This window comes from Pyrus communis, chromosome 13 (genome assembly GCF_963583255.1).
Source record: "Pyrus communis chromosome 13, drPyrComm1.1, whole genome shotgun sequence".
Classification (NCBI taxonomy): Eukaryota; Viridiplantae; Streptophyta; class Magnoliopsida; order Rosales; family Rosaceae; genus Pyrus; species Pyrus communis.
Window position 1 is genome coordinate 8,662,789 of NC_084815.1, and position 14,697 is coordinate 8,677,485.

General features: G+C 36.4%; 1 pseudogene; it reads left to right on the forward strand.

The window, feature by feature from the left end:
- Positions 1–1,026: 1,026 nt before the first annotated feature.
- Positions 1,027–12,486, forward strand: LOC137712190 (18.1 kDa class I heat shock protein-like; annotated as a pseudogene).
- Positions 12,487–14,697: the final 2,211 nt, after the last annotated feature.

Genomic DNA, 14,697 nt, shown 5'->3' on the forward strand with positions numbered 1-14,697 from the left:
TTTGTTTTATTTTTGTATCTTTAAGCTTTTGGAGTCATAAACACTTGCAAATTCGTCTAAATCAAGTTCTAGCTTCTATTTGAGTCAATTTGATTGTTTTAGACAATTTGAGTTTTTCAAAGCCATTCTGAGTCATAGTAGTCTTGTTAAGAGTATTTTGATTTAGTTTTTATGTTTTTAAGTCAATTTAGAAGGTTTTAGCAAGCCCTCCTAATCCCCGGTCTAGAACGATCCCTCACTTATCCATTCTACTACAATTGTCAAACGAGGGTTTAATTTGAGTGTCAAGTAAATCTCGCATCAGTTGGCTTGTCCGATCACTATAGTTGAGCCAGCCGTGCATAAAGGTGGAAAGAAGAGATGTTCCCCACTGCTCAGGAGATGTCGGCCAAGAAAAAGCCAAAGACTTCTTCCACTGCTCGCGAAGGTTCATTGGCTGCCCTAAGCTCATGATTGACTTGACTTCCTCTAAGGGTGAGAAAAAGAAGGCTACTAGATCTGTGCTAGTGACACCTGCCATTCCGAAGGTGGCTAGTTCAATTGCTGACAGGATTGCTCAGCGTAAAAGACCGTGCCTTCAGTGTTGAAATTTGTGCCCAAACGTCCGTTGAGGGCTAAGTCTAGTTCACCTTCAGAAAGATTTACGGTATGAAGAGTGATAAGGTGGACTCTGCTGCCAGGGTGGCGCCAAAACCCTTTCCCTTAGTTGGTGGGACTGATTCACTTGTTGAGAAGAATGAGACTGCTTATGTGGGTAGTTGTGAGAAATCCACTAAGTATGTTTTTGGGGAAGCTGCTAGGATTTGTGCGCTCTTGAGACCAAATTTTCTTAAAGACATGGATGTGTGTGCCAAGTTTGTTGATGACGTCAAATGGGTTGTTGGCCCAAGTTTCTTTGCAAAGCATACGATCGAGTACAAGAAGACTACTTTGCTGGCTATGATGCGGAAAACGATAATTCTAGCAGCCGAGTCTATGCTCGTTGATTAAGAGAACACCAAGGCTGCCAATGAGGTGGCAAGGACTATGGCAGCTGAAGCTTACTCCTTGACCGAGAAAGTCAAAAGGTTGGAATATGAGCTTGCCGCTTTAAAAGGGTTTAATATCTCTGCCCCCACTTTTCTGCAGCTTGAGACCGCTTACTAGAAGATCATGGATTTTAAGACTAGACTTGACGTGATCTAAGTTAAGTATAAAGGTGCAGAGAAAGAGATCGGGTGTTACATACCTCAGATTTAAGACCTTAAGTGTGCCTTCTCTAGGCTCCGCTCTGTTGCTTATACAAAGGATGAAGAATTGATTGCTACTTACAACCAAGTGATCCATTTCAAAAAGGTTGTTGATATGCCCGACCTCAAGTGTTGAAACTCCACGGTGTTTTGATGATCAACAACAGTTAAAGAAGGAAGTGGAGGAGCTGCAGCGGGTCCATGCTGGTCTGGTCGAGAAAAATAAGTAGTTGAAAGGTGAGAAGGCTAGGTTTGAGATTTCGCTTACTCAGAGTCAAGCCGATTTCTATAAGCTGGGTTATGTAGACCATCTTTTTTTAGAGGCCATCTGACTTTAAGTTTGCTGGTAAAGACTTGAATACCTTATCCATTTCTCTAGAAGACTTGCTCGCCTTTATTTTTGAGGTTTCCATTGGTGAAATAGTCGAGAAATTGATGCTCAGGTTGGAGCAGCAGAGGGTGAAGCGCCAGATGGTACCACTGTTGAGAATGTTGCTGCTGCTGAAGGTGTGGCAACCAAGTAGCCATTGAGTGTCCAAGTTGCTGAGGAATAGCCTTTAGGATTTTCTTTGTTTTCCTTCTCATTTTTTTCTTTGCTTGAACTCCTTCAGTCTTTGCTAGTCGTTTATCAATTTTACTATAAAATTTAAAAACTTGCTTATTTCGTTTTTCTCTACCTTCACTTCTTTTGTTCGTGCCCTAACCTTAAATTTATAGACCAGTCGCTATGGTATGTTAAAAACTAGCACACAAATTAAACCCTATAATTTAGACGATTGTAGTATGAGCAAGTAGGGATCGTTCTAGGCCAGGGATTAGGAGGGATGCTAATCAACACAAATTAAACTTAAAAACTGAAAACTAAGCTAGACTAACACAGAATAAGAACTGAGGGGGGTTTTTGGACGATTAAGCTAGACTCACAAATATAAGTTCATAACGATTAAGTGAAATTCCCTTATATTCTAGCATCAAATCCCTGCATGCAAACTAAGTGTGCACCCTTAATAAACATACAAGAATAAGTTCTCTATAAAGCAGATAAGTAAATCGCATTCATGTTTTATGAAACAATAACTGGATGTAATCAACTTATATAAAACATATATTCATGGTTTCGAATTCACCTCTAGCTAAAAAGAAATTTAGTTACGCATGTTCATCATAACGGAGAAGCAATCTAAAATAGACATTAAAATCGAAAGAACCCACAAAACTCCAGTAACTTCAATGAATGATTGCAGGTTGCAGCACACTTTTCCCTCCTCCAATTCTGACGCATGAATATCATATATATAGGGTACAGGCACATCTGAATCCTAGGAGGAAAATGATTATGTTATTTGAATTAATTTAGGACTCCCAAAAATCAGATAGGAATTGTTGGAATGTGATAAGGATTCCTCCTTGCAGGTGGAGATAAGATAAAATAGAATAAGGTTTGGATAAGATAGGATAAGATAAGATGAATCTGGAAAAGATAAGGTAAAATTGGATAAGATAGGATAAGATAATGCTCCTCCCACTAGGATTCCTTTTTTTTGTGCAATTCATTGTCCTCCAAGCCTCAACTTTAATTTCTCCAAAGTTTAGCACATGTCTAACACCATTTAAACACCAAAAACGTCCAGCCCATATGCTATCAATGCATGCTATCCAATCCAAGTCCAAAACTGCTCCAACATGCTCCATTTGACTATTTATTGTCATCTTTACCAACTGGACCTATAATAATACGAAAATAACATAAACTACCAAAATAAATGGAAATTAATGAAGTAAATGCAAAGAAACAAGATAACAAAGTTGCATAAATATGCTCCTATCAAATTCCCCCAGACTTAGCTTTTGCTAGTCCCTGAGCAAAACCAAAAAGACAAAACAAAACCTAAACCTTCCAACAATTGCCTCAGGGATTTCCAATGAAACATGACATGTTAAAAATCACTACTCACATAGATTTTAGCCATCCTTACTCTCGAACTTATACTTAACCGCGGTAATCAATCACTAGCTCGCATTTAATCAATTAAAACAACATTTGAAAGTAGTAAGATGCCTTAGAGAATTCACTCAATTCCTCACCGGATATACTCTCTATTTTCACACAGATTTTCTAACTACACTCCCTATACTAAATATGTGTGAGAAGATTGATGTAAACATGTAGACTAGCACTCACATATGTTATAACAAAGAAGGCACTTTCTGGAATTATTAATACAAACATGTATATGATCTCATGAATGGAATACCACTACTTAGAACCAAGAACCAGGGATTCCATATGCTCATACCAATTTCAAACTCCACAAATTGAAACACATAACAATCAAGATAAAAGTCCGAGGGTCGTAATGGGGCTAAGGTATTGGCTAACAAAGAAAGGTTAAGGATAAACAAAGGTTCTTAAAGTGATAGTAAGCAAAGTAATGAAATCAACACTTAGAACAAATTCTTCCCCCACACCTGTTTTTCTGCAAATCGTAGATCAAAAGGAATTCCCAATAAGTCATGCTCCACTATTCTTTAAGAACAAGGGTATGAATATTCCAATACTAGGCTAGGTAGGGATAATGCAAGCTAACAAAGAAAATACGCTAAATAAGACTCAAAGGTTGGCTATGGTGGTAACTAAACAACTTCATCTTGTTATTTGTTATGCAATCAATTTTATGCTTTGAATGAAACATGCATGAGTTCTAGTATTTGGAACTAAAATGATGAAAAAGCATTCTAAGTAGCAACCAAGCAAAGAAATAATGAGAACATGCAACAACTTTAGAAGACAAGAATATCACAGATTAATAACTCTCCAAACAAAGAATAGGCTCAAGTCTCATAGGGTTGTAGCGTTAGTTTGAGTTTCTTCCTTCAAGCATGTTACAAAAACTTATTTTTTTCTTTGTGATTACATGTGAATTCGTAAATGACAACTACCAGTAAGTATTAACCAAAGAGCATATCAAACTTCCACCCATGTTTGTAACTTTTTTTTTAACAGTCATGCAATTAAAAACCAAATCCTCATCATTGTGTTCGAAGGTAACCTAAGACACAAACAAGCAACAAAAACGACTCTTTTTGGTAATTTTCTCAAAAATTTTCGATTTTTTTCTTTTCAAATTTTTGTTATATGACATACAATAAAACACTTAAAAACAATGAATCACAATATTAGTAGTGATAATTGGTGAAATTCGAAAATAAGTCATGAAAAACAATCTGTTTACCCCCACACTTAAACCTAACATTGTCCTCAATGTTTCAAAAACAAACTTAAACAAGAAAGCAACAAAAGGTAACTAGCAAACAAGATAATCATAGCAAAGTAAAAACAATAAAGAGAATGGTAAAAGAGAGCAAATCTGGTTGCAGGAGTTGAAAATTCCAATGTCCCTTTGTTTGAATACATAGGTTGCCTCCCAAGAAGTGCTTGCTTTAACGTCTTCTAGCTGGACGATACCTCCATTTAGGCTTTACTAGGACCAACGACATGGAGGGGTACATCCTCCACAACATGCTCCTCAAAACACTCATAGTAAGGCTTCAAACGGTGTCCATTCACTCTGAATTCATTCCCCGTCTTTAAACTTTGAATTTGGACTACACCATAGGGAAAAACATTAGTAATAACGAAATGACCAATCTATTTCGAGTGCAACTTACCTGGAAACAGTCGAAGGCGGGAGTTGAAAAGCAACACTTTTTGCCCAACAGAAAATGTTTTACCATGGATCATCTTATCATGGAAAGCCTTTGTTTTCTCCTTGAAAATATGAGCGTTTTCATATGCCTCATTCTGAATTTCCTCAAGCTCATTCAATTGTAACTTCCTATGAAGGCCAGCAGCATCAATGTTCATGTTGAAAATCTTGACTGCCCAATGTGCACGGTGCTCCAATTCAACTGGAAGATGACATGGTTTCCTATAAATGAGCCAAAAAGGAGACATTCCAATTGGTGTTTTGTAGGCAGTACGATATGCCCACAATGTATCATTCAAACGCAAGCTCCAATCCTTTCGAGTTGGTCTAACTGTCTTTTCCAAGATTTGCTATGCCCACAATGTATCATTCAAATGCAAGCTCCAATCCTTTCGAGTTGGTCTAACTATCTTCTCTAAGATTTGCTTGATTTCCCAGTTAGAAACTTCGGTTTGTCCACTTGTATGGGGATGATAAGGTGTCGAAACCTTATGTGTGACATTATACTTCTTGAGCAGTGCCTCTATGGTCCGATTACAAAAGTGAGAACCCCCATCACTTATAAGTACTTGTGACATTCCAACCTTTGCAAATATGTTAGTTTTGATAAAATCTACAACCAATTTGGAATCATTAGTATGGGTGGCTTTTGCTTCCACCCATTTTGAAACATAATCTATAACAAGTAAAATATAATTGAAACCATGAGAGGAAGGAAAAGGACCCATGAAGTCAATGCCCCAAACATAAAAAATCTCCACAGAAAATATAGAAGTTTATGGCATTTGATTTCTTGAGCCTATATTGCCTGTTTTTTGACAACGATCACAAGTCATGAAAAAAATTCTAGCATCCTTAAATGTAATAGGCCAATAAAATCCACATTCTAGAACTTTAAGTGCTGTTCTTGGAGTACCAAAATGACCTCCACAAGCATAAGTGTGACAGAAAGTTAAAATTGAATTGAATTCAGAATCATGCACACACATACGAATAATTTGATCAGGGCAATATTTCCACAAATAAGGGTTATCCCACACATAAAAACGTGCTTCTTTTTTAAGTTTATCACGTTGGTACCTGTTTATGGTGTTTGGAACTTGTTTAGACACAATATAATTCACAATATCAGCATACCATGGCTCACTTACCTTAATGGTGAGCAGTTATTCATCTGGGAATGCCTATGGAATAGGTAGAGGGTCTTCTTCATGTACCAAATGACTCAAATGGTCAGCTACGATATTCTCGCTTCTTTTTTTTGTCTCGGATTTCCACGTCAAACTCTTGGAGAAGAAGCATCCAACGAATAAGCCTTGGTTTGGCTTCTTCTTCGTAAGTAAGTACTTCAAAGTTGCGTGGTCAAAGTAACTTATAACTTTAGTTCCAAGTAAATAAGAACGAAACTTATCTAAAGCAAACATAACAGTAAGGAGTTCTTTTTTAGTAGTGGAATAATTGAATTGAGCATCATTCAAGGTCAGAGAGGTGTAGTAGATGACATACGGCTTCTTGTCCTTTCTTTGTCCCAGCACAGCTCTTAAAGCATAATCTTAAGCGTCACACACAAGGTCAAATGGAAGACTCCAATCTGGTAGGACAATGATAGGGGCTGAAGTTAACATCTCTTTGAGGTGATTGAATGCCTTCTCACAATGCTCATAAAAAACAAACGGCACATCCTTTTGTAGAAGTCGACACAGGGTGTTGAAATCTTTGATAAACCGTCTATTGAATCCTGCATGTCCAAGAAAAAAATGAACCTCTCTCACCGAAGTGGGAGAGGGTAAGTAGCGTACAAGATTTATTTTAGATTTATCAACTTCAATTCCCTTTTCTGAAACTATATGACCTAAAACTATGCCTTGTTTTACCATGAAGTGACATTTTTCCCAATTTAGAACAAGGTTAGTTTCGATGCAACGTTTCAATATCAAAGTGAGATTAGTTAAACAATCATCAAAAGAGTCACCAAAGACACTAAAATCATCCATGAAAACTTCAATAATCTTCTCAACAAAATCTGAAAACATACTTACCATGCATCTTTGGAAAATGGCTGATGCATTACATAAACCAAATGGCATTTGATGATAAGCAAAAGTACCAAATGGACAAGTAATAGTCTTTCTTGATCATCTGGAGCTATAACAATTTGATTATATCCCGAATAACCATCAAGAAAGCAATAAAAAGAATGACCAGCTAACCTTTCAAGCATTTTATCAATGAATGGTAGAGGAAAATGGTATTTCCTTGTGGTGGCGTTGAGCTTCCTATAGTCAATGCAAACTCTCCAACTTGTTTGGATACAAGTAGGCACAAGTTCATTCTCTGCATTCTTTACCACAGTGACTCCAGATTTCTTTGGTACTACTTGAACCGGTGAAACCAAACGACTATTCGAAATTGGATAAATAACTCCACAATCAAGAAGCTTGATGATCTCCTTTTTCACAACTTCCATCATTGGAGGGTTGAGTCGACGTTGAGCCTCTCGAGTTGGTTTAGCCCCTTCCTCTAGAAGTATGCGATGCATGCAGGTTGTAAGATTTATTCCCCAAATGTCAGCCAAAGTTCATCCAATGGCTGTTTTGTACTCTTTCAGAACCCTAACCAGTTTTCTCCTCTAATGCTGTGAGTGTTGAAGAGACTATGACTGGCAAAGTCTCTTTGTCTCCCAAGAAAACATACTTCAAATGATTCGGTAATGGTTTAAGCTCAATAGGGGGTGCCTGAATCACTGAAGGTAACAATTTGTTAGTAGAAACGAAAATTGGAATTAGATTGGAGGCTCACCAATATGTTGTGGTAGAGACTCAAGGGTAGCCACCATTTCGACAATTTTTGCATGATTAGGCTTGGCCATATTGGTTTTGGGTTCAATTCCTTTGTCAATGGTTGTTTCAAGTGCATCCCTATTTAAGAATTCAATATATTCCTACACAAAAGAATCAAATACATCAACAGAAAAACAAGAATGATCATCAATAGGATACCTTATAGCTTTAGAAATATTAAAGTCAATGACATCGCCATCAAATTCCATTGTTAACGTCCCTTTGAACACATCTATCTTGGTTCGGACCGTTTTCATGAAAGGTCTTCCCAGTAAGATTGGCAATGGTATAGAATGGGCCGAATCTTCCATCTCAAGCACATAAAAATCTACTGCAAAGATCAAGTGGTTAACCTGCACCAAAACATCTTCCAAAACTCATTTCGGACATGCATTAGAACGATATGCTAATTGAATAATAACACCATTGTTTTTAAGCTCTCCTAGATTCATAGATGCATAGATAGAGTAAGGCATGACATTAATGGAAGCACCTAAATCTAACATAGCATGTTCAAACTTGGTATTACTAATAACATAAGGGATTGTGAAACTACCTAGATCTTTACATTTAGGTGGTAGTTTTCTTTGCAAAACTGCAGAAACATTCTCACTTACCCGTACCACTTCCTTGTCTAAGATCCGTCTCCTTGTTGTACAAAGCTCTTTCAAAAAATTAGCATACTTTGGAACTTCCTTTATTGCATCAAGAAGTGGGATATTGACTTGTACCTTCCTAAAGGTTTCTAAGATGTCTTTTCATTCTCTTCTTTCTTAGATTGCATAAACTTGTGAGGGAAAGGCACATTTGGTGGAATAGGGTTAGAAGGAATTGAATTTGAATCGACCTTACCTAAATTGGGTGGCATAAGAGCTTTAGAAGGATGCGGCAAGGATTGTTCTTCTCTTGCCATGGCCTTGTCCACCTCTTCTTCTTCGGGCATCAGCTGTTTGTCCTCTTTTTGGTTTTGTTTGGACGTTTTTGGATTGGTTCCAATCTTTTTACCACTTCTCAAGGTAATAGCCTTAGCAGTTTCAAAACCTCTCTTTGGATTAATAATGGTTAAACTAGGAAGTTTGCCTTGTTCTCTAAATTTTCCCATGAATTCAGCCATTTGCCTAATTTGATTCTTCACTTTGCCTATGTCTTTGACTTGATTTTGTAAACCCTGAGTCAAAGAAGTTAGTGCTTGAAGAATTTTATCATTATCCATTGACGAACCTGAATTTGGTTGGGAAGATTGTTGGGGTTGCTGTGGTGGTGCAACTGGCCTTTGATAGAGCTCTGGAGGTGGCTGTCTATATCCTCCTTGTTGATGAGTTTGTTGAGGTTCCCTCCACCTCATATTTGGATGATCTGTCCAGCTCGGATTGTAGGCATTAGAGAACGGGTCACTCCTTGGTTGATTTTGGCCTTGATTCCCATCCCCCATTCTCTATTAATTGAGGACATTGATCAGTAGGATGTCCTTGCATTAAGCACACGCCACATGCAGCTACACTTTGCGCTTTGGATCCTTCAACAACCTGTGATATAAGAGTAGAGAGATTAGTCATTTGAGTTAGAAGTTCTGAAATAGCACTTACCTCATTAACTTAATTCTGCTGTGTAGGTTCTCTTTGTCCAACTCCTTCGTATTGTTGTGCATTCAAGGCTTGATTCACTATTAAGATCTTTGCAGCCACTGATGTTTTGTCAACTAAAGCACCTTTTGCTGAAGCATCAAGCATTTGTCTCTCAAGTGGAAGTAGTCTTTCATAGAAATATTGAATTAAAAGCTCTTCCTTCATTTGATGTTGTGGACTTCGGAGTTTTCTTCTCTGAGAATCAACTGCTCATGGATGTCTAGTTCCACCACATCCCACAGACTGTGTGCTATGAAAATGGTTTTCATTCTAACAGCCCAAAAATAGTAGTTGGTGCCATTAAACTGTATTGTTTTTAAATCTCCATCTGATGAACTTGATCCTACCATCTTCTCAAGCAATAATAGCAAGAAAAAAGGAAAAAACTTGATAAGGGAACCACCTTTAAGCTTTATGGGTTGGTTTTCGAAGAACAAAATCACTCACAATAACGCAGACCTCAGAGCTCTGTTACCATGTTGAAATGGTACTAGGCATATGGTTTTAAAGGTTGCTTTTATAGAAAAGTTTAAAGCTTTAAGCTTGAAAAGTTGTAAAGCATAAAGAAGGTAAAAGGGAAGAGTAAAAGCTACTGTGTATTCATTTAGGGATTCAAGTACATTTTTATACAAAACCCTCGCAATTTTGGTGCATAGATGAAGCCCTATTTTTCAGGGACTCATCCATCGCCATTTAGGTCATCGAAGGCTGCGGTCTTTCCACTTGGGAAAGATCCAGCAGCACAGTACAACTCCATTAAAGGGAATAAAACAGTTGTGCTAAATTGCCTGAAATAGAAACCAAACTAGCCGTTACACATTCAACAACAATGGTTACAAATATATTTGGAAACTTTCATTTCTTCTTCAATTCTTCAAGTTTATCTGCAGGTTCACTATCTGCAGGTTGAATCAAAGCTTGTGAGCAGCTTAATTCTCAACAACTGCTGCTTCCTCGTCGGGAATAGGGGATGAAAAACTGATGAGGTTTGTTTGGATGCTGAGAAAGTTTGATAACTAACTGTTACATAACTTTTTTTTTTATTTATTTTTTATTTATTTTATTTTTTTTAAGCGCTTGTGTGATTGGAAAATGAGTGGATTTGGTTGCGTACTTATACCGAATAGAAGAAATTTCTGGTAAAGACTTGAGGATTAAGGCTGGAAACGTTTGTGTGAGTTTCTCTTGAACTTTCTAGCACAATAATCTGTACTTATACAACACTATAATGACCTATCAATAAATGATAATATTGATTTTTACCAAAAAAATAAATAAATGATAATATTGGCATCCTATTAACAATATTTAGTAAATATCGATAACATTTAGCATCTCACAAGATAATTTATCTAAAAATAAAAAGGAGTTAGAGGCTAGAGCCCAAACAAACAAATTACATAGCAACACTTAGGTAATATGATGTGTGCAAAATAATACATAAAAGATTTCAACCTAAAAAGAAAAATCTTTCATATAGCCCCAACAATGAAGCTCCATACGCCATAAGATTGAAATAAAGGTTTTTTTTTTGTACGCCATAAGATTGGAAAAATCGATCTTATACCTGGCCAATTACCAATGGTTGATCAAAGTTCTAGCTTAGAAATATCAAGTACAAATGTGAAAAATAAATTGAACTCTTTACGCCTAATTGGAATAAAAATAAAACATAAAACAAAAAAAAAAGAACTTTTCCGAAGCAAAGCAGAAAAGCTAGTTTAGCCCAATTCCATCCTCTATTCTATCCCAATTTCTATTTTCTTTTTTGTCCAAGCCCAATTCATTTTCTTCCAGGAAGTTTCTAGCAACTTCTGTATCGTCTTCCTTGTGCTGCTTGTTTTCGTGCCCTTTCTAGTTTTCCAGTGCCTAGATTTTTCCTGAAAACTCTTGGACTCCTTATAAACAGGCCACTAACCCACTCCCTCCACCAACCAGTGAAGCAAAGCAATAGCTCCCCCTATCCACTCAAATTTGATTCCCAAAACTTTTCCCGGCATCCAAACAAAACCTCAAGTTTATTTCAAAGTGTCACACATCCCCAACTCTCGACGAGGCAGCAGCATCTTCGACCCGTTCTCCTTTAATCTGTTGAAGCCTTTCAAGTATTTCCCATTCCCTTCCTCCTCATCACTCTCCGCATTCCTTGAACTTTCTCAGGAAAATTCGGCTTTTGTGAACAGTGGTGGAGCCAGAAATTCATTTTAGAAGGAACGCACTTTAGATCAAAATGGACATAATACATGTAGAAACTATCTCATACTTTCGGTCGTCTTGGTATTAAATTTAAAAGTGAGTGACCATGCATTTATTCTTTATTATAAATGGTCAACTATATCAAAAGTTGAAACATTATTAAAAGCTCATCCATTTATTCTTTATTATTTATTCTTGATATCAAATTTAAAGGTGACTGACCATGCATTCATTTTCTATAGCTACCAAGAAAACATTTTTCTAAAAACATTAAGACATGAGAGTGTTTGAAGGTTTTTTGTGCTAATTTGGAAAAAGGAAATATTTTTCTCTCCTTGATTTCATAAATGATATAATAGAGGGAAATGAGAAATTAACGAAAATAATAGTTTGCATTGAAGGCTTTGTATTTGTTGGATTGAAGTTAATTGGGCCGATAGAATTGCAAATTCAAATCGATAGTGGTATTATAAAATTAATTAATGTTAGTAGAGGTTGTTAGGAAAAAAATTATTTGAGGATGGGCTTGAGCCTACCCTATTCTAAAGGTGGCTCCACCACTGTTTGTGAGGGTCGATAGGAATGAGACCCTGGAAGCCCATGTATTCAAGGCGGACATTCCGGGGTTGAAGAAGGATGGGGTGAAGGTGGAGGTGGAAGACAACAAGGTGCTTCAGATAAGCAGAGAGAGGAACGTGGAAAAGGAGGACAAAAAAAACAAGTGGCACAAAGTGGAGAGGAGCAGCGACAAGTTTTTCTGGAGGTTTCAGCTTTCAGAGAATGTAAAGGTTGATCAAATTAAGGTTGTCATGGAGGATGGAGTTCTGGGTGTGTTCCGAAGGTGGAGTTAAAGAAGCCCAACATCAAAGCCATTGAAATCGATGGTTAATTAATTATGAAATAATAAGATTGTGAATGTTGCTACTTAGGAATAAGATTATGAAATCGAGTGCAAAAAAGAGAGTGATTTTGTATAATTGTCTGTAAATAGTGACTTGGGCGAAGTTAATTTGATACTAATTTCGATTTACATGTTTTAAAATAATAAAATTTTCAAGTGATTTGAGAGAGTAATGGTAGGTAAATTATGTTATTAGATTACGTAATAAAGAAAGTGACGTGTCACCAATAGAAAATAAGGACGCAAATTAACACAAGTAACAGTTTGATAATCGCTTCATTTTTTTTTATAGAAAACCTCGAGGTACAAGGGTAATTTCATTGATAACAGAAAAAAAAAGTTATGCCTAGGTAGTAAAGAGATGAACTTACCCCTCATATTAAAAGAAAAAGGATATAAAAAAATACATGAAAAAAGAAGAGTGGACACATAAACCTTACCCTTCTAGAAGGAAAAACAATAAGGACACAAGGAAAAGAGTGAGGGACATGAATATAAAGCCAAATGCAAAAGTTTAAATCTGCAAAACAAATTAAGCAACATCACAAGGTGAAGAAAAAAAAAAACACAAGAAAGTGCGCCAAACCTGTATGCCGATATGCAAATTCATTTGAGAAGCGATAGCCAAGACAACCAGTTTAGTCTGAAAATAAAGTAGCAGGAGCTGCCAATGGAGGCAATTGTTGTGTTCCTTATTAGTGAAAAATATGGTTAGTATAATGGCACGAGTAAGGGTGTCGAACCACATGAACTGATTGGACCTCTATAAATTACTAACTTTGAAAGAACCCTAACTAAAGAATGAAAGTAACCAATTGAGAGTAGTTTTTGTGCTGTAAACTTAATTAAATTAAAATGCAAATGTAGCAACGAATAATATATTGCTGTAGAAGCAATGGAGATGAGGCCAGAGATTCGAATTCACCGTTACAAAACCAATTCCATGTTTATAAAGTTATGTCGTATTCAACTACCAACATGTTTCTTGAGTTTGTTTTACATATATATGATCAACTATATGATGTGTGGTTTTGATCAAATGCTCATAATCTGCAACCTAATTGGGATGTTCAACTTCAGTTCCTAATTAAGAGTCTTTAGCACGCAAGAAAATGTTAAAGAACCAAAGAAAATACATGGAAGGATGTTTGCATAGCATTCTCTTCATTCATTCACATGTCTACCAAGATTAAGCATGATGTTTACTATAATCTTGATTAAATGATCTGTAGTTAACCCAAATGATGATCAAACATTAAAATCAACAAACAAATTTAACAATAAATTCAGTGAATGAAACAAGAAGCATATTGATGAACTAATTACTGTAACTTAAAAACATGGATCAATTTTGCAAGGCTACATCAAAATCCCTAGTTATGAACTTAGTTACACATCATGTTCATAGAAATTAAAGCGAAAATATACAACATGAGTGAAAATAAATTCAGGAGAGGAAACCCTTGAAGCAATTATGATGTAGAACTTCTTCAAAAACAGCCTTCGATGAGTCTTCAGTAGTGGTGAAAGTGTATGGAATGGCTAGGGTTTTTTAAAGAGTGAATAAAAAGAGGAAAAATAGATAATCAGAATTGTGTAATTCGCCTAGAATAAAAAGGGCATGTAAAAATGGCTAAAAGGCAAGTTTTTATGGTGTAAAAAAGGCTAGAAGATATTCCAAAGTGATCCTAACAACTTAGCCTTTATTTTGCACTTTTTTGCCTTATTTGGCACCTCCAAATCAGGCTAGATATCTCAATTCCTTTCCCATTCTGTTCCTGATCTTCTAACAAGCCAGATTCATATTGGATTCTTTATTTGGACTTCAAAACTAGTAACAACTTTACTTGGGCTCCTAAACATGCCACTAAACTTCTCTCCACGTTCGAATAAGGATCAGCTCCAAAAAGGGCATGTTTTCACTTCTTTTGCCCTCAAATTGATCCTAAAGTACATGTAACTGCACATTAACACAAAATAGGGTAAAATGCAACCAGTTTAACTCAAAAACATCACAAAGAGACTAGAAATGGATGGTATAAAAATATATAAGTTATCAAATACCCCCAAACCTGGTTTTTGCTAGTCCTCAAACAAAACTATAACTAAAAACACACAAAAACAATAAAATTTAACTATACCACTTTCGTTGGCTAAACGATTGCATTGAGCATGTGCAACAAGCCTTTAAACCTCAAG